A 27,228-nucleotide genomic window follows, 5' to 3' on the forward strand; every position below is an offset into this window, starting at 1 on the left:
GCAAGGGGGTTAAAAGGGCGTGAAGAAGAAAATGTCCCAAATGACTAAGATTATGGATGTATGTTCCAGAATAGCTCTCAACCAAACTTGGCACACATATGACTTAGTATACGAAAAGAAAAATGAGAACCATGGAGTTATTAGTTGAGAGGCCAGAGTTGCCCATGTGTTGAGGAAGGGAAGAGTTGAACCATGGAGTCATTAGTTGAGAGGCCGGTGTTGCCTCTGAATAGCTAATGAAGCTGTGTATTCGTGAGATAGGCATGAAGTGTATTGGGAGGGAGTGACATGTAAAAATCATTCATACGTGCAATATTAGTATCGAATCCACACTTTTTGGGTTCTCTGAGATGAACTGTAACACTATGAATGCCGTTTAAGTCCAATTTAGACCTCCTGGGGGTCAGAAAGGATAATAATAATAATAATAATAATAATAATAATAATAATAATAATAATAATAATGATGATGATAATAATAATAATAATAATAATAATAATAATAATAACGTTATTTTCTTAACGTTACACTAACAACTTTTACGGTTTTCAGAGACGCTTTTGTGCCGGAATTTAGTCCCGCAGGAGCTGTTTTCGTACCAATAAATCTACCGACACGAGGCAGAAATATTTGAGCACCTTCAAATACCACCGGACTGAGCCACGATCAAACATGCCAAATTGGGTTCAGAAAGCCAGCGCTTCAACCGCCTGAGCCACTCAGCCCGACAAGGGGTGAAAATGAGCATGTCAAAAATGACGGAAAAAATGAAATGGCGTATGGCTTTTAGTGCCGGGAGATCCCAGGACGGGTTCGGCTCGCAGGTGCAGGTCTTTTTATTTGACTCCCATAGGCGACCTGCGCATCATGATGAGGATTAAATGATGATCAAGACAACACATACACCCAGTTCCCGTGCCAGGTAAATTAACCAATAATGGTTAAAACTCCCGACCCTGCCGGAAATCGAACCCGGGACCCCTGTGACGAAAGGCCAGCACGCTAACCATTTAGCCATGGATCCGGACAAAATGACGGAGATCAGTGTTGAGTACCCAGTTTTCGGATTCGCTAGCCTGTTTGATTGCCGTAGGATTGATGTACATCGTATGTATAGCGCGACGCGTAAACTCATACAGTTGTCACTTATTTTTGTTATTTATTTGAAGGGATCAACTACATCCCAGACAATATGGGCTGCAACGAGGACGGAGTTCGACTGAAAACAAAATAATATGAAAATGAAACTTTAAACACACAATAATAACTTTAAAATTTAAAAGTATTTCGTAAAATATCAATCAGCGTCACAATAAAGATATCAACAATATTCACATGACAAATATTTAACAGGTAATAACATCCTAAAAGTAAACATTTAGAAGCGTACCCAGGCAGCGCATGGAGCAATTTCATATCAAGCCACGTCCGACTCGTTGGCTGAACGGTCAGCGTACTGGCCTTCGGTTCAGAGGGTCCCGGGTTCGATTCCCGGCCGGGTCAGGGATTTTAATCATCTCTGATTAACTCTTCTAGCCCGGGGACTGGGTGTTTGTGTTTGTCCCAACACTTTTCTCTTCATATTCACACAACACACTACACTAATAACTACCACAGAAACACGCAATAGTGATTACATCCCTTCATATCGGGTTGGCGTCAGGAAGGGCATCCGGCCGTAAAAACAGGACCAAATCCACATGTGCCACACAGTTCGCACCCGCGACCCCACAGGTGTGGGAAAAGCGGTAGAAAAAGAAGAAAAAGAAGAACTGCGGAGCAGCACGGATGCCCTGGTAATCATAATGCAAATCCCATCTTAATATTCTTTCTTCATTTATTTCCCATGGATACAAGGATATGTGATGGTACACGTCAGCCATAAGGCGCAAACAAATATTGCACCACTTCTCTAGTATTTAGCGAATGCGTTCAACATGAGTAGATGCTTTCAGTGAGCTTATTCTTATTGTTATTCCCATGTAAACTTGTTTATTTTAAATTCTGAAACTGTATGAAAATTTTGCGGTTGAACTAATGTTCGTTGTGGTACACCGCTGGGAATAAACTGATAAATTGCACGATACATTTCTGTGGAGGTTGGGGAATATGGAGGGGGGACATACCTGACTTCTGCAGATTATCAAAGTCCCTATACGGAATACATATCAAATAAATACCACAATTAAGACATCAAATTACTAACAAGAGATTATGGAAACTGGCTACCGCAGAGTGTTTTTCAATAATCCAGTTCTGCACTTATATCAGGGCCTCTCAAACGCCCAAAATCTCACGCGTGCAGAGCGAGGCGCAAGAGCTCCGTGCACTGTGCATCGCTGCCGCTCGGTATGGCTCGGATCAACGCTTCGTCTCTGGGCTACTCGGCTATGCTCGGCTCTACTCGGCTATACTCGGCTCAACTCAGCCCCGGATTTGGAGCGCTACGGCGCAAGTGGGTAAGAGGGAGACAGGCGGAGCGAGCGAGAGAGGCGTAAGGAAAGAGAGAGTAAGCGCTATTGCTCCAAATCGAGGAGTGGGGGTCTGCACTCTGGTCAACCTAGCCAAGTCGTCTTTTGCACCGTGCACAGTGCATGCACCACGCGCATGCACCCTGAGACGCCCTGACTTATATGAAATAACATAGCTTTTGTTGCTTCTTGCATGAATACTGAGGCACCGTAGTCATTCCCCTGGATACTCAGCATGCGTGTAAAATCTTATATCGTCGATGGGCAGGCAGCACCGTGTATCTGAGAATGCTCTTCCTATCCATTATTTTCCTTAAGAATTGACACGCCTCCCAGTCACACATCGTCTCTTTAGAAACAATGCAACGTACCTGACAATGCTGTTCCTGTCCAATATTTTCCTTAAGACTGGTTACGGCCCCGGACTACAAATGGGTATGCAGTCCATCAGAAAAATTTTCGTTGAGTACATGTTCCTATGCGCTTGTGTAATGAAAAATGAGCCTTATACAGTATACATCATACTCTAGCAGTGGGTTATGTCATTCAAACATACATTCCTACATTACGGTACAGTAAGGTTCGTTTTCCTTCACACACCCGCATAAGAAAATAACGAAAATTATTGTGATGGACTGCACACCCATTTGTGGCTGAGAGGCGTGGCCAGTCCTCAGAAACATAATGGATAGGAAGAGCATTGTCACATACGCGGTGTTGTTTCTTAAGGGACGATATGGATATGCAGTCAATCAGAACAATGTCTGGCTTGTTCATTTTCCTATCTTAAAGTGAAAATGAAAATGAAAATTAGCATACAGCACTGTAGAAATGTATGCTTGTATAACGTATTTACGCACTCCTACGGTATATTGTTTTCAAGGTTCATTTTCCTTTACACTTCGGCGTAATAAAATTAACAAAAACAAATGTTTTCTAATGTACTTCATATCGATGGCCTAGTTCTAATATCACGTATCTGACAATGTTATTCCTATCCATTATTTCCTTCAAGACTTGAAACGTCTCCCAGTCACATGGATATTCAGTCCTTTAGAACAATTTTGTTTGTGTTCATTTTCCTATGCTTTTCCTTAAGGTTAATGTAACTTTAAATACAGTATACCGTAGGAGTGCGTAAATACATCATGCAAACATACATTCCTACAGTACGGTACGGTACGGTACGGTAAAGTTCATTTTCCTTTACACAGTAGCATAAGAAATGAATGTAACGAAAACTGTTCTGATGGACTGCATATCCACATGTGGCTGGGAGGCGTGACCAGTATTAAGTAAAATATTAGATACGAACACCATTGTCAGGTATGTGGTTTTGCTCGCGCAGCGACGATATGATCTTTCATATCAATAACGTGGTGTCTATATTGAACATTTACAGGATCTTCAGTTCCTTTGAAACAGTATTTATGAAGTAAGCAGGGAATGTGGCTTTGAAATAAAAAAAACGGTAAACAACATTCTTGCTGCCTGGTGTAGAAATCAAATTCAGCATCGGTCAAGTCTTTTAGAAAGATATATTTTCAACAACCATGAATTTAGATTTGGAACTCGTTGGTGTGTCGTGATATGTTGCGTGTCATTTGTGATGCTTTGCGGTGTCGGAGGTTGACACTAAAGCTACATCAATGAACAGACCACAAACCTTAAAGATGTGGATAAACTGTAGAATGTTGAAGGCCCCCATGGAATAAAGGAGTACTCAGTCGAGCCGGGAAATCACGCGAAGAAGAGAGTGTACTCTTTCGGTTACATCAACTGAAGGGAAAAATACAGCCTGATACATCTGATTACAGGACTTACGACTGAAGGGAAACATGGGCCTGTGTTCAGAAGATTTTCCTGGCGTGGAATCTCCAAGAATGCTTTGAAGTTCACAATACAGAAACCTTGTAACAGGAAACACAAGACAGGGATACCTTCTTCATCATCTTAATATTTTTACCCTCCAGGGTTGGTTTTTCCCTTGGAGCTTCAGAAGCTGGGTTGGGCTCACCTGCTATGCTATGCTGAACAGGGCCTTGTGGGGGATGGAAAATGGGAAGATTGGAAAGGACAGGCAAGGAAGAGGGAGGGAAGCGTGGCCTTAAGTTAGGTACCATCCCAGCATTTGCCTGGAGGAGAAGTGGGGAAACCATGGAAAATTACTTTCAGGATGGCTGTAGAACCCACCTCTACTCATTTGACCTCCCGAGGCTGAGTGGACCCCGTTTCAGCCCTCGCACCACTTTCCGAATTTCGTGGCAGAGGCGGGAATCGAACCCGGGCCTTCGGGGGTGGCAGCTAATCACACTAACCACTACACCACAGAGGCAGACGACAGGGATAACTAGTTCATAATAATTACAAACCTGTGAGAATAAGCCTCCAGAAGGAGAATGCTATTTAGGTGACATCCTCTGAAGTCAGATATACACCCTGTTATATCTGATCTGGCGTGTGTACTGCAGGTGGACGTTGAACTCAAGTTAAAGAGGAAGAACGATTTCCACAGTGGGGATATCGGTCTTAACGGGAGGGAGGGAGAATTCAAATGTCACAAGCACAAATTGTATGCCAATCCCAGGCGCTTTCTTCCTTGTATACATTGTTACTTTGTCACTTGTGTATATATATATTCCCTGCCTCATATTTCAGTAGATAGTTTTGCATTAGGCGTTTACAAGAGATAATCATTTCTTTAAAACCATGAAAAAATTGGCGTCGAGGAATGAATAACAATTCTGTCTTGAGGAATACTACATACAGTATCATCTAATTAGGACTCTCCAGATATACGAGCAAGTCCAATGCAGAGAAACCAAGGAAAGTAATAGAAGAATTTATATCTTGGCAATAGATAGGAATACTGGATCAGGCTTCGTAATCGATCCAACATTTACATTTGAAACTAAGACACTGCTGGTGGCCGAAGAAAATAAGATTGTTTAGGAGCCTACAGATAATTATTTCAAACACGTAGGGCTTCTGATGTACTGCAAAGGAAATAATTAGGAATTATTTTGTGATGTTTTTGCTCGCTTTGGGCGAAACACGCAGATGTTCAGGACGCAGCTCTATTGACGGTCAAGGTTTGCCTTCAAATTTTAAGAAATTAATTGTACGCTTCATATTAGCAGAATGCACTAGTCAACAATGTTTTTACCACAAAGTTTAAAATGGGCATATGAAGTCAAGATTTATGAACTATTAACAAATATGAACAAGAAAATGTTCCATCGCCCACCATTTTCTTGTAAATCATGAACATATGTTTAAAAACAAGCAAAAACGATGTTAGTGAAACATGGTCCTTCATAAATGCTTGAGATATTATGTAGGAATCAGTCTTCACAAACAGTTCTTCTCTTTCCAGTTACTTAGGGTTCAGAGATTATTACATGAACTTATTTTACAATATGTGTGACCTCGCTAAGCGTAAAGGGATAAGTGATTTCTTGCTTTAGTGCTCTAGGCATCAGATCAGCAGGAACTGGCCAAACATAAACATTCACATTCTAGATCAAATTTAAGTTTTTGTTTTTTTTGGTTTCAAGTGGCTGTTATCATATTTTATTTTATTTCATCTGCAATTAGGATAGCTTATCCTGCTTCTGTAAATTCGTCAAACAATTTCTATTAGACCTAAGTGTGTGGGAAGCTCACTATAAAAAATCCGCGTTGACTTTGACAAATATTTTAAAACTAGCTTATTTTGGTTATTTTGGCTGCCCTGTTGATGATAAAAAGTGGGATCCTCATGTGTGCTTTATAAGGTGTTATTCTAATTTTATTAGGAATGTGTTGAAAAAACTCTCGCTATGCGTTTCTCAGTGCCAATGGTTTGATGCGAACCAACAAACCATGTAAATGACTGTTATCTTTGTCTAACAAAACTTGGGGGATATTAAAAGAAGAAAAATCCAATATTGAATATCCTAATGTTCCCTCTGTAAAAAAATCTGTTCCACATGAACCTGAGCTGCCAGTTCCTAGCCCACCTTCACATTTAGAAGAAACCATTTCAGTTAAATGAACAAGTCGCTAAACCAGAACCGTCCACTTCCGAAAACCTGAAAATGAACACCTCCTGGTCAATCAGTCCAGACAAATGACTTGGTGAGTAACATGAATCTCAAGAAACATCAGGCTCAGGTGCTGGGATCGTGACTGCAGCAAGGTAATTTCCTTGCTTCCAACGCCAGTATTTCATTTTAGGAAGATCCATGAACAGTTTTCCAGTTGCTATGCTATGAACAATTTCCTTTGTGCATGTAAAGGTATACATGGTTTAATGAAAGGTAGATTTTCAACACATCCCAGAAGAATAGATGTTGTTTATTGACTCTTATAAGCTAAGCCTTAAAGCTGTGTTGCTCCACAACGGAAATACTAAACCATCAACACCAGTGGCACATTCAGTAGAAATGAAGGAAACAAGGGGATTTACAAAGTACTGTTGCTGTCTATGCTCGTGGGACAGTAGGGGACACTGTAAAATAGTAGCCTCTAAGGGAAACTCTTATGCCAGGACCACATAATGTCAAGTATTTTCCATTAGTAAAGCCGACCAAAAAGTTGCTACCTCCACTGGATATAAAATTAGGCCTAACGAAGAAATTAGTTAAGGCTACGGATAAGACTGAAGAAGCCTTTGTTTACATCGGAAGCCAGTTTTCAAACCTCAGCGATGCAAAAGTAAAAGAAGGGATGTTCGATGGCCTCCAAATACGGAAGCTTTTAAGAGATAAGAACTTCGAATGAAAGTTAAGTGCTAAGGGACAAGTGGCTTGGAAAGCATTTTGAGAAGTAGTGAGCGGATTCCTGGAAAATAATAAAGCACAAGCATAGTTCAGGAACTCATTGAAAGCTACCAACATCTACGATGTAGTATTTACATAAAAACACGTTCTCCATTCGAACTTGGATATTTCCCCGAGAATTTAGGAGCTCTGAATGATGAACATGAAGAAAGATTCTACCAGGAGAGTCAGCAGATGTGGCAGATGTACCAAGGTAGATGGGATACCCACATGATGGGCGATTACTGTTAATTTTTAGTTGGAGGAAGTGACGGGTGCAGCAAAAGGAAGTAAAACTGCGAGTGTTAATTTAACTGTCGTAACTGTGATATATTTTATTGCAGCTGCATATTTCGGAGCCCTACCATTACGGGTACTATACGCGTTTATTTCTGATGTTACTGTGCTTTGTTTTAGGCTCCATTTTCAAGTTCCTTAATGAGATTAAGTCAGTTGAAAAATTAAAAAAACTGAACAACAATATAGAATCATATTTAGTAAATTGGAAAGAAAGACATTTTATGATCAGAGTGAATAGTTTAAGAAGTATATTAATGACAAGATTAAAATTGTATGCTGCATTATGAAATATTTTGTCGCTTTTGCCAGAATCCAGCTCAAATTTGTCACACGAAAACGTTACATGTTATGAAGATCTTACTGACATTTTCGTATTCAGGAGGTTCGATTTAGTTTAAATGACAACTTCTTGTACATCTGGAAGACAAAAAGTTGAAATTTGTTGACTAGTGATACTTAAGCCACACAGTAAATTATTCCCCCGTAACCGCAACCACGTAGTTTAATAATTTTTAATTTCGTGTGGCTATTTCTAGCCGAGTGCAGCCCTTGTAAGGCAGACCCTCCGATGAGGGTGGGCGGCATCTGCCATGTGTAGGTAACTGCGTGTTATTGTGGTGGAGGATAGTGTTATATGTGGTGTGTGAGTTGCAGGGATGTTGGGGACAGCACAAACACCCAGCCCCCGGGCCATTGGAATTAACCAATGATGGTTAAAATCCCCGACCCGGCCGGGAATCGAACCCGGGACCCTCTGAACCGAAGGCCAGTACGCTGACCATTCAGCCAACGAGTCGGACTACGTAGTTTAATGAAGCACTGTATTATTTTGTGTATGATATTATGCTTTGTTGTAATGACAATACATGAATAAGGAACAATAAGATTAAATTGCTTTATGCAAACATTTATCTATGTTTATCACTGAAATTTGCAAAGCTACTTATCGTCATGGCACCTGAAAAGACCGCTATGAGACGACTACGTAAGAGGAGAACATTTTTTTTTCACTATTTGTTTTATTTCGCACCGACACAGATAGGCCTTGCGGCAACGATGGGTTGGGAATTGCAAGGAAGTGACAGTGCTCTTAATTTATGGTGCAGCCCAAACATTTGGCTGGTGTGAAAAATGAAAACCCAAGGGGATGAATACTGACCCGCAGCACACATGGTAGCTGCTATGCCAAAACCACGAATGGGACAATGAACTTCCTATCCATTATTGACCTTAAGACTGGTCACGCCTCCCAGTCGCATATTGGTTTACAGTCCATCAGAATAATATTCACTGAGTTCATTTTCCTATGCGTGTGTGTGAAGGAAAATGAACATTAAATTCATCATACTCTAGGAGTGGGTAAGTTAAGTATGCCATGCAAGCATATATTCCTACAGATGTGTACAGCAAGGTTCATTTTCCGTTATACGCTCACATAGGAATGTGAACTCAACGAAAATTTTTTTCTGGCGAACTCTATCAATATGCGGCTGGGATGCGTGACCAGTCTCAAGGGCAATAATGGATAGGAAGTGCATTGTCACACTCGTATTTTTGGCACAGCAGTGACGATAATTATTTTATAAAACGCATACAATATTGAACCATAGACAACAGGTCTTCTCCGGTCAGTGTTCTAATCTACAATATCGATGGCTTTCTTTAAAAACCTCGTAAGTCCGAATACTCTTCCTATCCATTATATTCCTTAAGACTGGTCACGCCTCACAGTCCCATATTTATATGCAGTCCAAAAGAATAATTTTCGTAATGGTCATTTTCCTCTGCCAAATTGTAAAGGAAAATGAACCTTAAATACATTATACTGTAGGAGTGTGTAAATTTGCTATGCAATCAACATTCCTACAATACGGTACGTTAAGGTCCATTTTTCCTTTAGACATTAGCAAAGGAAAATGAACACAGCGAAAATTATTCTGATGGACTGCATACAAATATATGACCGGGAGGCGTGGCCAGTCTTAAGGGATATAATAGGTAGGAAAAACATTTGGACATACGAGGTTTTAAAAGAAAGCCATCGATATTTCACATAGTAGTTTTGCTAGTCATAACTACGATCAATGATGCAGCTGTTAAGTCGTCAACCGCAGCAGAGTCTGATAAATAATTTCGGAGAAAGCATGTCAGAGCGATATTGATGAGGTCGTAATGTTATAGTAGACCTCAGTCATTCACTGTAACAATTTAATCAGTATTGATGATTGCAGTGGAAACATAAACAAGGAGGTGAAGGACTCGTAATCCCAGCATGGTAGAGACGTCACAGCTGAGGAATTTCTCATTCTCATTTAAGAAGCTTGTGTTGAGGACATTCAGTAATCTGTAGAACAAACTTGTCCAGTTACACACGACTTGTTTGTTTATGACTTGTTTGTTTATCTGGCTGGCCAGCAAACAGTAGCTTTGTGCTGCAAAAACAGGCGCTTCTTGCAATCTTCTGAGAACCTCACTGTACAAATAATTTGCACACACAGACTCAGAAATCTGCATACAGCGTGTAGTAGATTATTCATGGTATATCTTCACTTGTGCTGAGTCATGGTTATTGAAAATTTGTTCGTTGAGAAGCGTGGGCCAGCTGCGCTTCATGCCATAACTGTACTCGGTTCAAATACTGTTCCCTCTACTTCTGCCATTTCTTTGTTGAGAGTCATCGATGGAAGAAGGCATGTTTAATTCTACACCTGTTGTTATTTAGTTTCATTAAAATGTCATAAATAAATAAATAAATAAATAAATAAATAAATAAATAAATAAATAAATAAATAAATAAATATCGCCAATTTGCCTTTAACTAGTACTACTAATTATATCTAAAAATTAACACCTAAGGTATGTATTTACTTTGAATCTATTCTACCTAAAGTTACTGAATTCTTCCTTTGATTCCTTGTTATCATTTCCTTGCCTCATATATATTTTATCTTTCTAGTGGAAATTAGTTGGCATTAACGCTGGGAACGTCGGTGACTTAACTAACATCCAGAAGAAAAAATGCCTGCCATCACCATGGGATAATAAAACACATGGTTAAAAAGAAGGAGAAATGTAAAAAGGAGATTATACACATATCATCGCACTAATCATACAAAGGAAGTAAGTACCAGTGTCATTCCAGTTGATGATAGGAGGTGGCGGCGCGTCACTGATAATGCGGTACTAGAATTCGCTAATGGTACGGTCGATAACACCAAAGAGCCACAGTAATGACGAAGGAAAAAGAAAAGCAAATTAAAGAAATAGTTGAACAGAATAATTTTCAGTAATCTGGGGCTTCTGCCCATCAAGGAGTCAGAACCATAGTTTTAATGAAATATGGTCTTTAAGCATCATGCCCTGAAAGCAAAGAATGTTTTCAGCCTGACAACACATTTGTTCATAAACTATATGATTATCATATTCCAATTAACTAACTTTTAATTTTGCTGGGAAACTCTAAAATGCGTACCAGTATCCAATTTTTGAAACGAAACGTCAAGTCCAAGTGATTGAAATTCCGCTTAAAAATGGAAATCCCATGACTACTTTTCCGAAATAAATGGTCATGTAAAACTAAAAACTGGAATATTACTTTAATAAAATACTAGTTCTACATGAACATCTACCCTTCTTTTCTAAAAGACGCCAGAATTTTGTATTGAAAGGAGTTCTTTTACGTGGTGGAAAATCTACTGACTCACAACTTCCATTCAAGCATAGCGGTTTTTTTTTCCTATTGCTATTTGCTTTACGTCGCACCGACACAGATAGGTCTTATGGCGACGATGAGGTAGGAAAGACTTAGGAGTTGGAAGGAAACGGCCGTGGCCTTAATTAAGGTACAGCCCCACCATTTAACTGATGTGAAAATGGAAAACCATAGAAAACCATCTTCAGGGCTGCCGACAGTGGGATTCCAACCCACTATCTCCCGGATGCAAGCTCACAGCCGCGCGCCCCTAACCGCACGGCCAACACGCCCGGTTAAGCATAGTTAGATGTCAAACGAAAACGTCGAGATTAGATCCCGATTTCCTTGAGAAAAGGAGACGAGTGCTTTAGTGAGTGTGTGTCACTGGAGGGAGGGGAAAGTGGTAGTAACGTTTGTGCTGCTAATAAGTTATGTTATGATGCAGGAACTGACTAACCTAGACAGAGGATATAGAGTCAAGCTTTTGGACATCATGAGTTCCATTCCCCGTTAGCAAAGCAGGAAATCTGAAAAGGAGACGGAGCACACACCGTGGTACTCTTCCCACAACGGAAATGAGTACCAGGTTGTCCATTCCTAGCAATCGTAGCGGGTTGGCGGTACGACAAAGGCATAGTCATAAAACAGTGTCCTCGACCTCTCACGAGGAGAGGACGTAATTATGTGGTCACCGATTCGTTCAAGTTTTGGGAGGCTGATCTAAATAAAGATGAAAGTTTTGACGGTTTGTGCCATTGGCCCCTTAATTAAAGAGAGCATGGCCCTTTAAACTGAACAGCCTCTATACCCGTTGGCAAATTACGTGTGAGCAACTATAGCAACGCCATTCTAGCTGTCAGCGTCCTTGATTTCCACGCGGGAGTCTCACGATCCAGGCATGGATGTCACCGCCAGTCCCTCATATTGTTCCTTCTCCCCTTGATTTGTTTTGCCTTTTTTTGGTCCACGCGGACTAGGATAATTTTTATTTTTATTAAGTCGTTTTACCGTCCAGGTTTGGTTTCTCTCCCGGACTCACGAGGACTAGCACCTCTACCGCTTCAAGGACAGTGTCCGTAGGGTGATACATTTTGTCGGACATACAACGGAGGAGAAGGACCAGTATGTCGCCCAATGGCTTCACCTGCTATGCTGAAGAGGAGCCTTGTGGGGAATGCGAAGATTGAAAGGAATAGTCAAGGAAGAGGGAAGGAAGCGGCCGTGGCCTTAAGTAAGCACCATCTCGGCATTTGTATGGAGAAGTGTGTTTGACATCATCTAAAAAGTCTTTTACTCGGCAACTTGAATTTGAAATTAATTACGAGAATTATTACGTGGATGAACTATTCAACTACTTCACTCTGAACTTGATATTTGGATATTGTTCACCGACAAAAATTGTAAAATATGCGTTATTCTTATCCGCTCTTCCAAAATGATTTGAATAATTCTAATTGTATATTAGTCTTATTTTAATCTGAAGACAGCAGTTTTTGTGGGGTAACCGAGGTGACTGGAATCACGGATATGTTTGCCTATGAGTGTAAAGTTAGTTCTACAAGTCTTTTTATTTAAATGTGGTTCTTGCTTGAGTTTGGTATTTTCTCCTAATTTCCTTTCGGGGTATCTTTCTCATTATTCTTGTTAGAGTAGGTTTGTTATTTTCCTTCTTCTTCTTCTTCTTCTTCTTCTTCTTCTGGGGTTGCGTATTTTGTTCTACCTCATTAATGCCTATGAATCTAAGATAAACTCTATTAGTGTTATTATTTAAGTGTGACTTTTGTTTGTGTTTTGTGTTTTCTCCTGATGGTATGTAGATAGTCGAAATTTGATTCTCCTAATTCTTTATTTTTCCTTTTATTTGCCACTCACAATTCTGATTCACATCAGTGTTTCGTTTTTATTTCTCCTCATTCTTACTAGGGTAGTTTCCTATTTTTTAGGAGATGCTATTGTTAAGCAGGCCTTGCCTGGTGTTACTAAGTCTTAAATGATCATCTTGATTCGTTTGGCGTTCCATTCTTCTGTCATTTCAAGGTGAAAAACTCCCATTTTCTTGTACTTAATCATTTTAATTTAAAAGGTTAACAAGGTTGAAACAAATTTCAACTTCCTTTAAGCTTCCTACTTTTTACCTAGCCGAGTCCGAAATCACTACAATATATTTACAACTACTCTATTTACTCTTTGGTCTATTGCCTCATGTGAGAATTAGATCACTCCTGTAACTCCTCAAGGCATCCATCGTCGCTAAGCAGCTCCACGTGCTTCATATTCCGATAACGGCATTTAATATGTCATCTTCATCGATGCTAGTAGTATCTCGCTGCAAGCTGGATCTTGTAAGGAAATCCACTCGACTCGAAGCCACTCATCTTCAGGAGCTTTTGGTGGGCTGGCCACCACACGGTAGCTGTACTTGTCCCGTCTCTCTCCGTGTTCGATTATGGCACAACATTGGTGTCCATATATTGAAGCATTGACGTAGCAGCAATTTCATTATCCACTTGCATCGCCACCACCGCGGAGGATGTACTTGCGCCCTTGTTGACCCACACGGCCGCTGTCAATCAGACTCTTTTTAGTTCCTGACAATACTTGTCTTTCTCATAAGGGTTTTTAGGGGCATCCGTGAATTCTATGGTGCTTAACCAATGAACGGAAGCTACGTCTCTCTTTTCTTGCTATTTTGCATTGTTAACAATTTATTTTGGTCATAATTATTCATTTTTACGGCTATCTATGGGCCAGTTTTACACAAGCCGTCTGTCTTTCTATCTCCCAGATTTAGGCCTACTACCTTTCCTCTGTACTCTCGCTAAAGGTCCTTCTGACTTCTCCTTTATCGCTCCTTCGGCTATATATTTCGTGGCTTGGCGAGTTGTTTTTCGGGTCCACCCCTGATTCCCGCTTTTTATCGTAAAGACTGATCTTGTTTTATCTCTCCCTCTTCGGCACCGTCTTATTCTAAGTCTGTGAGTACCTCCTTGAGCCACAGAGTTTGGATTTTCCTTTTTTCGTTTCATTCCCTTTTGCAGAACCAGTATCTTGCGGACGAGCCTCTCCGGGGTCATCCTACAAATGTGTCCATTGAAAATTATTTTTCTCATATTGGTTGAGTTTTTCTCGGCTCTTTCATAGAGCTCTTGATTTGGTCTCAATCTGAAGGATGTAATAATGATAATAAGAATACAATGTTAGAAGTCTCTTTGTTTGCTGTAAATTTTAAGACACGCAAATTTGGAATTCTACCCAAAGAAATGTTTCTTCACCGTGGTGGTGATCTATACGCACGAATCTCTCATATTTTAGGACAGAATTATCAAATTTTTTCACTTGAAAACGAAACTGTAAACTTAAACACTGACGGCGAATATCCGACCTTCTACTATACGAAGTCTGTATCGATTTATTATCCTCGAAATATATTTGAGGGACACTACACATGGTATATTGTTCTAGCAATTATAATACTCATGGAAGTTATGTGCTGTGAAAGCCTTTGTTGTCGCCACATTAATAAAGTACTGTTCTTTGACCGACATCCAAGTGGTCGTGGAGTAATGTTTCGGTTCATAGCTTACACTGCATAGACTTGTAGCTCACGTCATGCATAGCGTTGTGATTTGGCAAGTGTTCATTACAATCAGTGTTTTCGCGGTGGTACTGAAGGAAAGATTACATTTGGTATACATGAAAGACAAGGTTTCGATCCAATCTTCTCTTTGTTTTGGCAGTAGGAACATGACAGAAGTTCTGAAACGATATGATGTCAAGTGATTTACGCATATGACAGAAGCTGAATATTTATTTTCTTCATTGTCCGCCAAGTTAATAATAATAATAATAATAATAATAATAATAATAATAATAATAATAATAATAATAAATAGACATCTTTAGGCAAAAATCAGACAATTGGGAAGCTACATCAGAGCAACCACAATATAAACAATACAGACCAAAGTGGTCGGAAGAACGTAAACAAGCCTTCTCAGAAAGAATGAAAACCTATTGGAAAAACAAAAAGAGCCCACAGAAGAATTGATTGAGTTATTTGCTATTTGCTTTACGTCGCACCGACACAGATATGTCTTACAGCGACGATGGGATAGGGAAGGCCTAGGAATAGGAAGGAAGTGACCATGGCCTTAATTAAAGTACAGCTCCAGCATTTGCCCGGTGTAAAAATGGGAAACCACGGAAAACCATTTTCAGGGCTGCGACATTGGGGTTCGAACCAACTATCTCCCGATTACTGCATACTGGCTACACTTACGCGACTGCAGCTATCGAGCTCGGTGAGTTATTTGCATAACGTCTTCCAATATTGGGAGAATTCGCTAATAATAATAATAAGAAGAAGAAGAAGTTATTTCTTTATCGACCCGCTAACTACTTTTACAGTTTTCGGAGATACTGACGTGCTGGAATTTTCTCCTACAGGATTTATTTTTACGTGTCAGTAAATATACCGACACGAGCAAATTTGAGCACCTTCAGATATCATCTGACTACACTTGAATCCAACCCACCGACTCTAGCTCAGAATATCAGCGTTGTACGTTTGTCATCTGAGCTACTCAAACAGTCACCAGTATTCTGTAGAATGTTACGATTTCCTTGTCTGACTGGTACTTCTTGTATGAGGGTAGAGGAAAAATAGAGATATTGCAAATCACTTATTACACCGAAACGACCGTGTAGATTTAGATATCACGAACTACTTTAGCGATACTCAACAGGAAGTCACTACTGGTTTGTATTGTTCTCTTCATTTGTACCTACGCGCACTTGTAGTCTGTTAGGGATCTGTGTCAGTATACCGGCATACACGCTAAAGGGCTCCTTTCAATACAAAATTCATACAAAATTCTGCAATACTCCATGTCTCAGTTCCATCCGTAACTAGAAGCTCCGTAATTGTAAACTGAACTTTTTCTTTTTCTTTTTCTTCTTCTTAGTGTGTATCTCGCGATGGTGGAGGGTCCGCTTCTTTCGTTGCTCATAGCCAATTATTCATTTCGAGGGCATCTTCGGACTTGAGGAATATCACTAAGGATCGGATATGTGCTTAAATATTTTTATTTAATTAAATGAGGCGCTGGTATTGGAAAAGTAGTAAGTAAAAATATCTGTATTTAGTATTTTCATAGAGAACGTAGTAAACGCTCAAGCCAACGGCATGGAAAAAGTAACAAGTCAACTGATACAGTAGATCGGTTTCTACGATTCTCACTAGACGAAACCTCTGTTAAGTCGACGAGGTTCGGCGTGGAGAAGGTAGTATGTCAGGTTGTGTCTCTCTTGGAATTTGGTACAACCTTTGCCATTTATTCAATGTTAACTGCGTTTAAACCTTGTTTATAGCTATTATAGTTCTTCATAGTGATACTCAAGTTACCAGAATGCCTTCGAAACCTATTCCAATCAAAATGGCAAGTCGTTAATGCCAGCATCTTGACATGACGTTCATACTAGTTCTTTGGTTTCAAACATAGGTAGTACGTGTGGTCAACAATGGTTCCAGAAGAAGATGCGGAAATAATCAGCGAGGCTAAACTTTTTCAACCATTTCATGTAATCATTATGACGTTTGGGGATTTTCGTGACCTCACCATGGACAGCGAAGGATATTTAAAATTAGCACCGTGAGCTGCATAAGGATTTCAAGAGTAGGTCAAGATAAGCCAATCATCCAATGAGTCATAACCGTGGAAGGAACACAATATCCTCAAAAGGGAACGGTCCTATCAACAACATACAGATATTACAACCACATGTTTTATCGTGAAATTTCTGCCTGAAACGTACACGTCAACTGACAAACTGATTACAAAGTGATTTTTCAAAACGCATTTCATCACATAATTCGTGCCTGAATCATAATGAGCATAAATTTGTGTGTTAAATTGATAAACGGATTACTCCTCGAATTTATATACTTTATTTTCAGTACCATCTGCTCCAGAGTGTTGGAGAAACTATTTTTTCTTCTAAAGTAAAATTTCACATTTTACGACTTACTACCTTTCCCGTGTCAATGCCTGTAATACGCTTTACATTTTTTTTCCGTTTGTATCATTTAATTCAGATTCTGCCGTATGTTTTCATAAATACATATTCCCTATATTTAGTGGTATACTCTATTTCATAGATGTCTCCTGCCCACATTTCTCATCCCTTCGTCAGTAAACCCTATTCCCTGTATTCTACTTCAGGACAGGAATTTCCCAGTCATTAATGACAGCATTGAGCTCGAGCCGCCAGTGTCATTAAGCTTCCTTGTCCTTCCACTGCATTCCGTACCTTAGCAGGAAATCTTACTTGTAAGTGAAGTGGTCTGCTAATTTAGTAAGACATAGACTGACAGTGTGTAGTTCTGGGTTCTAATGAATGAGATGCATCCACAAATTTTGAAGGGCGTAACCTCGAACCATTTCGTGTGGAAGTTTGGAGACGATTTTAATACTGATGTAACTGTACTATTTTTGCAACATTTGCGAGAAACCTGTAGCTGCAAAAGTGCGTTCGCAAGTTACGTAACACATCGCGACAGCAAAACACGTGAAATAGGTGTTGTTAAAGAAGCCGACACAAAGTTTACTTCCCGAAATGCAGGATGTGAGACTTGGTCCCGCAAACTACCAGTTCTCACAAGATATGTGTGAAGCATTTCTTGCGACTGATATACCTCTTAAAAACTGATTACACAGTGATTTTTTCCACAACGCATCGAGTGTTAATTAAAACATTAAAATGAGGGGTACATCAAACTTCCTCTCCCTGCCGAGTCAATATTGCGAAGGTACTATGTACCATATTTTTACTCTGATACAGTGCGCCTACAGAGAATTCGTGGTGAAATTGGTAACAACACAATATATAGTACAATATCCCGAATTACGTAAATGTTTCATTCTAGGCTTGTGTTATACGTCTGTCTACGTCATATGTTACGTGCACATGTTATGTGATCCTCTTAGACTGATTCTGATCGTTCGGTCAGCTTCTGCTTCGAACGCTAACGCTGTGCCACGTCCTGGGTGCCACCTGGTGACAAATGAACGTATCATTTCCACTTCTATTATAACGTTCTAAACGTTCTAAATTTCAAAGGTAATTGTTTAAGAAGTCTTTCTCGTGGACAGTCGAGAGTTTCTTCTGATGACTCAGAGCACAGTTCTCTGTGAAACACAAAGAATTTCACCTTATTTTCTTGACACGGCATAAGCCCAGTATCATGTCTACAAGTACGGGCCGTGAAAGCATGAATAGCAACAATAATGTTTCTGCTTAGAACGCTGACCAGAAAGGTTCTGTCATGAACTATTTCAACGAATGTTTGTTCTGAGCGATACGTGTGCCGCGTGTCAGTATTTCTCCCCTAAACATGACCATATAACGGTATTTCGAGGCGCAACAACTATATCGTTAGCTGAGAACAATATTGACGTACTTCAAAAATAGCAATTCTGAGAAAATTGCTTTCGAAATTTTGGCGCTTCAAGTTTCTGGTGTACAAATTTATTTATTTATTTATTTATTTATTTATTTTTTGTCGGGCAGTGTATAAGTACGAACTGGGATACAGTAGGACAGAAATGGGTGATTTTGAGGTTAATAATAAGAGCTGACCTATTGTCAGTGCACAGGAAAGGAATGGGAGGAATTTTATGCTCTTGATGAACTCGCATAGACAAAATATTGTTTGACGGGGTGAGGTTGAACTTATTATCGATGGATTTAAATATTGAATGAAACATCAGTGACCGTGAGAGTAGTGAATGAAACGTCCTGGGAACATAATAAATATCAAAATCATCATAATTAAAATACTGATAAACATATGATACGCTTTTCATATTATTTAAACGACCATTTCCTGACCTGTAACGTGGTAACGTGGTTCTAGAGTTAAATATTTCTGATCAGTAAGGATACTAGTCTGTTGGGTGTGTTTCTTAAGTGAATCTGAGAGCTTGACTTTCAGTCTAGTTTATTATGCTAGAGCTCCTTAGTTCGATGCCCGTGTGGAGAGGAATTTATGTGCCGAAGCTGTCATCGTATCAGCCAACCTGGCAAGTGTAGCGAAACGCTGATTATCATACAAATTGCTACAGACTCTTATAGGTGCGCCAGAAAAAACACGAACTTCGAAAACTATCGTATTGCATACCAGAACGCAAGAACATCATACTTTATTGAGCTTCTAAATCCATATCGTTTGCTTACTTTCCATATTCCTTTCTCATGTATTTTGTGTTTGAAATGACTCCATATACCTGCGAACAATATGTGCAGATTTCAAGGAACAGACTTTCACTTTCCTCTCGCTGAAGAAAATGATGGACGTGTCTACTGAGACCATAGATTTTCTTGCATGACCTTCTTACTATCAGCGTAGCATAGTTGGTTAGGTTTACGTCTTTTGTGCTCAATGTTTTAGGATCAAAGCCTAGAGCAGAAGATTCGATTTTAAGTTACTGGTTTTGCGTTGTACCTACGGCCGACTTCGGCATTGCCGACAATGGGGTTCGAATCCACCATCTCATTGAATGCAGGCTAATTAACTTTAAGTGCAGCCTTTCTAAATGTGTGAGATCCATGTCAGTAGGTTTGCTGAAGGATCAGAAGGAACCCCAGAATAAAAAATCTATAGTAGGTCTATTATTATTATTATTATTATTATTATTATTATTATTATTATTATTATACAGGAAGGCTTGGCTTGTGTGGGTAACATAATGGTTTGACTCGGCCTAAGCAATGAGTCATTCTCTTGATCATGAAACTATACGTATATCTACAAATATTTTCAACAGAAGTAATTAATATATATATGCCCCGTTTTGGGAATCTGTCCTTCAGTATTACCGGAGCTGCGCCATGAAACTTCATGCTGTTTGGTGTAACTCAGAGAAAAATTCGTTTCTAGAAACTTTCTCACAATGTGGCAGTTGCTCAGGAGGGTGGCTTTCTGTAGTTCAACGCATGTGTGATGATGCAAGTTTAATGTGACCAGAGAGTTGTGCAAGCGTTTAGGAATAACACCAGTACATGGTATTACTATTGGAACTGTGATGAATGATTCTAGTTTTCACATTTCTATTACCATTTCTGTGTATTTTGATATCTTTGTGGCGATTGTTGTTTGCAGATAGGAGGTATTTGGACAAGCAACTTCTATAAAGGATGCGGACCTTCAGAAACAATAAGCCTGACATTACTCTAATCTATCGATTAGAATAATATCTGGCTTATTGTTGCTGAGCGTGACATCGGTTATGACTTCTCGGTCCCATAGAGCTTGTATGAAAAGTTTTCGAGAACAGGTGGACCTGTGTGTTTCCAATATGCAGTAGATGCCTGAAGAACTCTACATTTTACAGAAAGTTTCTGGTGAATGATTTTAGCTACCTGATCATGTCGGCGCTTATAATCAGTGTTGGCCAAGTGTGGGCAGCCAGAGATGACGTGCTATATGCTCTCTGTTGTTCGGAATAGCGGCGGAAGTTGTCTGTGATAACTGTTGGATCATTCACGATGGACCTTCGGTAGTTACGTGTAGCAATATATTACTTGATCTTGGATGGCCAGAACAAATCCTTCTGTTTCTGGGAAAAGACCAGTGTAGGTCAGTCAAGCGTGCGGAGCAGGTTTGTAGATATGAAGCTGATTTACTTCGTGGGGGTATTACCCGTAAAGAGGTTTTTGCTTCCACGTGGCCATATTCATCTCCTTTGTAGGCGGGGTAGAAACAAGCATTTTCGGCGACGACATATTGAGAGGTGTATAGTTTATATCAGCTCTGCAAACAGCTTGATGAAGACACGATGTTTCAGCTCTCGAGTGAAAATTTTGTCTTAGATTTGATATCAGATTGTTGTGTAAATTGACAATGGATAAAAAGTCCCTACCACCTTCTGATCTCGGAAATTTAAGACGTTCGGTTGCAGATCTAGGATGATGCATGTGGAACCGGGTGAGTGAAACTGCTGTTTTCGTTTGTAACTGCTGAAGTTCTGTTTGGGTCCATTTTATGACGTCAAAGGAGTATGTTAGCAGTGCCATGGCGTACGTATTGACTGCTTTGGTAAGATGTTTAGCTGTCAGTTTTGATGATAGTACTTTGTTGAGGCGTGTTATGTACTGTTGTGTGACATTTCTCCTGGTGTTGGCATGCTTCATACGAGTACTCTGATGAAATCCGAGATATTTTTACATTTCTTCTTCCTCCAGCTGTTGTATGGGTTCGTCGCTTAAACTAGAAGATGTATTTTGTGCTGAATAGGATCTTCTGATGACAGTTTGGGTTCTGCATTTGTCCAATCCATACCGCATGCCTATATCTGATGAAAATTTAGTAATTGAGACGAGATGTTAGTGATGGGGTTTGTTAGAGCCATGCAGGTTAATATCATCCATATGGAGTAGGTGGCTGATTTTGAAAAGCTCTTTTTGCTTGTTATTAATACTAAATCCATACGCACTTGTGTTCAATAGGTAGGATAGTGGTTTTATTGCCATGCAGAACCATAATGGACTCAGTGAATCCACTTCGAAGATCCCTCGTAGCGTTGGTATGTATCTTGTTGTAATATGAGAAATGTGAAGTGAGGTGTTCCAGTCTGCCATACCGTCTTCTGGAAGTGAATGACTGTAAGGTCTACATTATATTGTCGCTTCACCGGTAAAACCTTGTACCCGACAATACTCTTCCTGTCCATTATTCTCCTTAAGACTGGTCACGCCTCCCAGCCACATATGGATACGCAGTCCATCAGAACAATGTCCGTTGTGTTCGTTTTCCTATGTCGACAATTAAATGAAAATGAACCTTACATGCATTGTATACTAGGAGTGCGTAAATACGTAATGCAAACGTACATTCCTACGGTACGGTACTGTAAGGTTCATTTTCCTTTACACATGGGCATAGGAAAATGAACACAACAAAATTTGTTCTGATGGACTGCATATAAATTCGTGGCTGGGAGACGTGACCAGTCTTAAGGAGAATAATTATTGATAGGAAGAGCTTTGTGGAATACAACATTTTACCGGTCGAGCGACGATATAGTTCCAGAAAATGTATGAGCCAAGTGTGTGGCACTGAATCAAAGACTTTTTGATAGTAAATGGAGGACGTGTGTAGGTTCCTGGATTCTTGGTGTACTTGTTCGAGTACGAGAGTGTCAATTATCAGTTGCTCCTTGCACTCCTTGGAATTCTTCTTGAAACCCTTTTGCTCCTCGGCAATGTTGTGGTTTTCCTCGAAGTGTTTCAGAATTCTGTTGGCCATTATAGATGTAAAAATCTTATATATAGTAGATAGACATGTTATAGGCCGATACTTCGCTGATTTTGTAGATTTTCATCTTTTGGTTTCAGGTAAGTGGGGCAGTTTACAGGAAAGCTGGGTATGGTGCAGGGTTGTCTAAAAATTTCTGGAAATTTTGAGTCAGGAGGAAATTAGTACATCTACATTTCTTGTATGTAGTAATAATTGTATATCGTCAGCTTACTTCTAAAACCTCGTATGTCCCGATACACTTCCTGCGCATTACTTTCCTTAAGGCTGGCCACGCCTCCCGGCCACATATGGATATGCAGTCCATCAGAACAATTTTCATTGTGATCAATTTCCTATGCTGGTGTGTAAAGGAAAATGGACCTTACCATACTGTATAGTAGGGATGTTGTTTTCATCACGTATTTACTCACTCCTAATGCATAATGCATTTAAGGTTCATTTTCCTTTACACATTAGCACAGGAAAGTGAACACAACGAAAATTGTTCTGATGGGCTGCATATCAATATGTGGCTGGGAGGCGTGACCAGTCTTAAGGAAAATAATGGGTGGAAAAAGCGTTGTGAGATACGAGGTTTTAAAAGTAAGCCGTCGATATGCGACTGGCAGAAGTACCCATTCTTCGTACGGGTTATCAGAAATCTGCTTTAGTTACTAATACTATCGGTGTGACTGACTTCATTAGATATTTATATCACTGGTGTATTACTTAAGTACGTAGGAATTATTTGTCATGTTTGGAATTATAGTGTATCTTCTTCTTTACTTCATGGGGCCTCTAAATATCAGTTCCTAATTAGCGTCGACCTCTAAGATCTTTTGCTACCATGTTTTTCCTTCATTCTCACCTAGATATACCTGCTCCCTTCACAAAGCTGCAGGTTTAGTGCAAGTATACTTCCGCTAGATAGTACCACAAATATAAATATTATTGAATGCATTTGTTTGATCCGACATTTCGCAACTATTACAAATGATCAAGGAAATACGCGATGCATAAAAGAAACTACTATAATTATCGAGAATTATAAATCTCAGGGCTTGTCACTCATGTCGCACATCATGTAATGAATCTACGTATAAATGGTGAGAAACATTTTCAAGTCATGGGCGCACCACCATGACAATTGTGTACAGTACAATCATGTTTCAGTGCAGTGTAATTTTGCTACATATTGATTTTTTAAAGATTTCTTTTTACTGTGCATTCTTTCATTAAAATGATTAAATTTACGTTGTTCCTCATGTATACAACGACTACGTGAAACCCTATCCAATTTGATATTTTTTTAAAGTTTCTTTTACTTTAAAATATTTTGCCACGGGACCTGTTCCCAAGCTCTTCGACTGATTGGCTGGCGCAGCTTTGGACAGGTAAGCTGGCAGAAAAAAAGGTCGTGCATTTTTCCTGTAGTTTATCCATTCACTTAAGCCCTCAAGGGTATAATAATAATAATAATAATAATAATAATAATAATAATAATAATAATAATAATAATAATAATAATAATCACATTTTATATGCGGAGCGGTCCATTTAAATGTAACGTACGGGGGGTGAAAAATGAGCCTGTTTCCAGTTTCAACTGGGTCAGGAATGAAATGAATGAAGCCCCATCTAGCGGCGAGGATTGGAATTGTGCCGGGGCCAAAGCTTTCGCACTTCTCAGGGGCACTGATTAATGACTGTCAGATGAAATGAAATGATAATGGAGAATGATACTAGAATAAAAAATGATAGGGAAATCTGGAGTACCCGGAAAAACCTGCCTCGCCTCCGCTTTGTCCAGGACAATTTTCACATGACATGCTATGACCGGGTTTGAACCACGAAACTCAGCGGTGAGAGACCGGCGCACTGCTGCCTCAGCCTCGGAGGCCATTACGGGTGGATATGAATTGTAATAACAATACAAAAAACACATTTAACGGATGTTCTTGAAAATTGAAGTTTTGATTATTTTTTTATGTTTTAGTATCGTTTTATAATATGGATTACAAGCGCCTCATTGGGACATATCGATGGCTTTCTTTTAAAACCTCGTATGTCCAAATGTTCTTCCTACTTATTATATCCCTTAAGACTGGCCACGCCTCCCGGTCCTATATTTGTATGCAGTCCATCAGAATAATTTTCGCTGTGTTCATTTTCCCTTGCCAATGTCTAAAGGAAAATGGACCTTAACGTACCGTATTGTAGGGATGTTGATTGCATAGCAAATTTACACACTCCTACAGTATAATATATTTAAGGTTCATTTTCCTTTACAAATTGGCAGAGGAAAATGACCATTACGAAAATTATTCTTTTGGACTGCATATAAATATGAGACTGGGAGGCGTGACCAGTCTTAAGGAATATAATGGATAGGAAGAGTATTCGGACTTACGAGGTTTTTAAAGAAAGCCATCGATATGTATTCCTTACTCCCCCTCCCCTTATCTACGCCACTGAAACGCTTTGCCAATAAACAAGACACCGTACATGGATTTCGATGTGAGGTAGCACACATTGACGAATGTCGTGCTGTCGAAGGTACTTTCCGTCTCTTTCATCGATGGTAGAGAACCATACACAACCCAGCAGACTACTTTGAAGGACGTTAAACAGCTTGTACAATGCGTACAAAAGATTGCATATTTATAGGCCTACCAGAATATAAAAAGTAAAACAATTATTTCAAAATTCCATGTTTGTCCTTTTATTTTACCAGATAATCCTGCATCCCTACCTAATGTGATGTCACCTCTAAAAATTCCTTTTCGTACACTTTCGAATGTGCAAAGTACCTTTAGTTGTTGCAGTTTTTTTCGAGAGAAAACAATAGTTACCATCATTTCTGCATAAACCATCGTATTCTTCACTAAATCCATAGAGTGCTTGCGTGTCTTTTCCTTCAGATTATTGAATGGAAACTTAAACCATTATTATCTACATACATTTAAATTTCTAGATGTGTTGAAGACATTTCACACGTAAGGGTACGAAGTGCTATGAAACAAATTGTATAAAGGGAGAAAGATCATTTAGTGAGATAAAGGCAAAAAAATAAAGGTCGTGCATGAATATTCTATTGGATAAATCAAGAGGTTTGAATTTATTAAGAACGTGTAACACTGAAACAGGACTGTATATTGTGAACATTTAAATTGGCCGAAAGCCTGTTATTCTCATCATTGAATAAATAAATAAATAAATAAATAAATAAATAAATAAATAAATATAAGACTTTAGGCACTAATTATGTTAACAGGCCTGATTTGAGCATCCACTTTGCTGGTCATCAGGTATACTAAAATTAACTAACCCCATGCCACTATCGGCAATCTCGGCATTTGATAGGTAAAGCCCGACGACGTACTCAATTTTTGTTTAGGTTGAGGGAACATCAGCGCCATGTGCACTTCCGGAAGTGGAAATTTAGTTCCTTAAACTTTTCGACTTCCTGACGAGGAATCAAAACCACGCTCCTCCAGGCGAACCATAAACGCCTTTACCGCCTCGTCCAGGGAGCCCCCCATCACAATAAATTATATATCGTCGGCTTACTTCTAAAACCTCGCATGTCCCGATGCACTTTCTACGCATTATTTTCCTTAAGGCTGGCCACGCCTCCCGGCCACATATAGATATGCAGTCCATCAGAACAATTTTCATTGTGATCAATTTCCTATGCTGATGTGTAAAGGAAAATGAACCTTACCATACGGTATAGTAGGGATGTGGTTTTCATCTCGTATTTACGCACTCCTACAGTATAATGCATTTAAGGTTCATTTTCCTTTACACATTAGCACAGGAAAGTGAACACAACGAAAATTGTTCTGATGGGCTGCATATCAATATGTGGCTGGGAGGCGTGACCAGTCTTAAGGAAAATAATGGGTGGAAAAAGCTTTGTGAGATACGAGGTTTTAGAAGTAAGCCGTCGATATTATGGTTAATACCGGGTGAAAGACGATTAATACAGTGGGTTATGTCATCGAAAAAAAGTGTCGCGATTCTCAGGAAAGAGACTTTCGAACATCATTCACAATTCCCCGCAATTTAAATCAAAACTAGGATAGCGGGACTGAAGTCATCTAAAAATGTTCGAACGAGGCTGTGTTGGAGTCACGGCCGCAAGTTATGACATAAAATACGTACGCGAGATATGTTTGTCGAAATGAAGCACCGGTATCTTGGCAGTATGGGCGATGAGTTCATTGTTGCCATTTTATTTCATATTTCTGAACAAATTTACAGACTTTCAAGACCATGAGTTCCAAATCATTTTCCGCCTATGTGTTCGGCTGGGGTTCGCCTCACAACTCTCGGCCGCCTTAAATTTCAGACGGAATTTTTCTTTTCTCATTCCTTTGCAGCAAAATTGTCTCAAATTTGATACCGTATAATTTTATAACTCACTGCAAAGAATCAAATGACGCTTCACTCGACATGCTATCACCCAAGAATCTAGAGCTACATTAATATTGAAAACTGAGCAGCTCGGGGATTGTTTTGTTTTTAAAACATTGTCAACTAGTGAGTAGTAAACTAATATTTATGATGAAATGTCACTTTTGTTTTAGTTTAATAAGCATTCACACTTAAACATTGTACTTAAACAGCAGTAGAATATGACAATGAATAAAAAATATAAT

Source organism: Anabrus simplex, chromosome 1 (assembly GCF_040414725.1).
Source record: "Anabrus simplex isolate iqAnaSimp1 chromosome 1, ASM4041472v1, whole genome shotgun sequence".
NCBI lineage: Eukaryota > Metazoa > Arthropoda > Insecta > Orthoptera > Tettigoniidae > Anabrus > Anabrus simplex.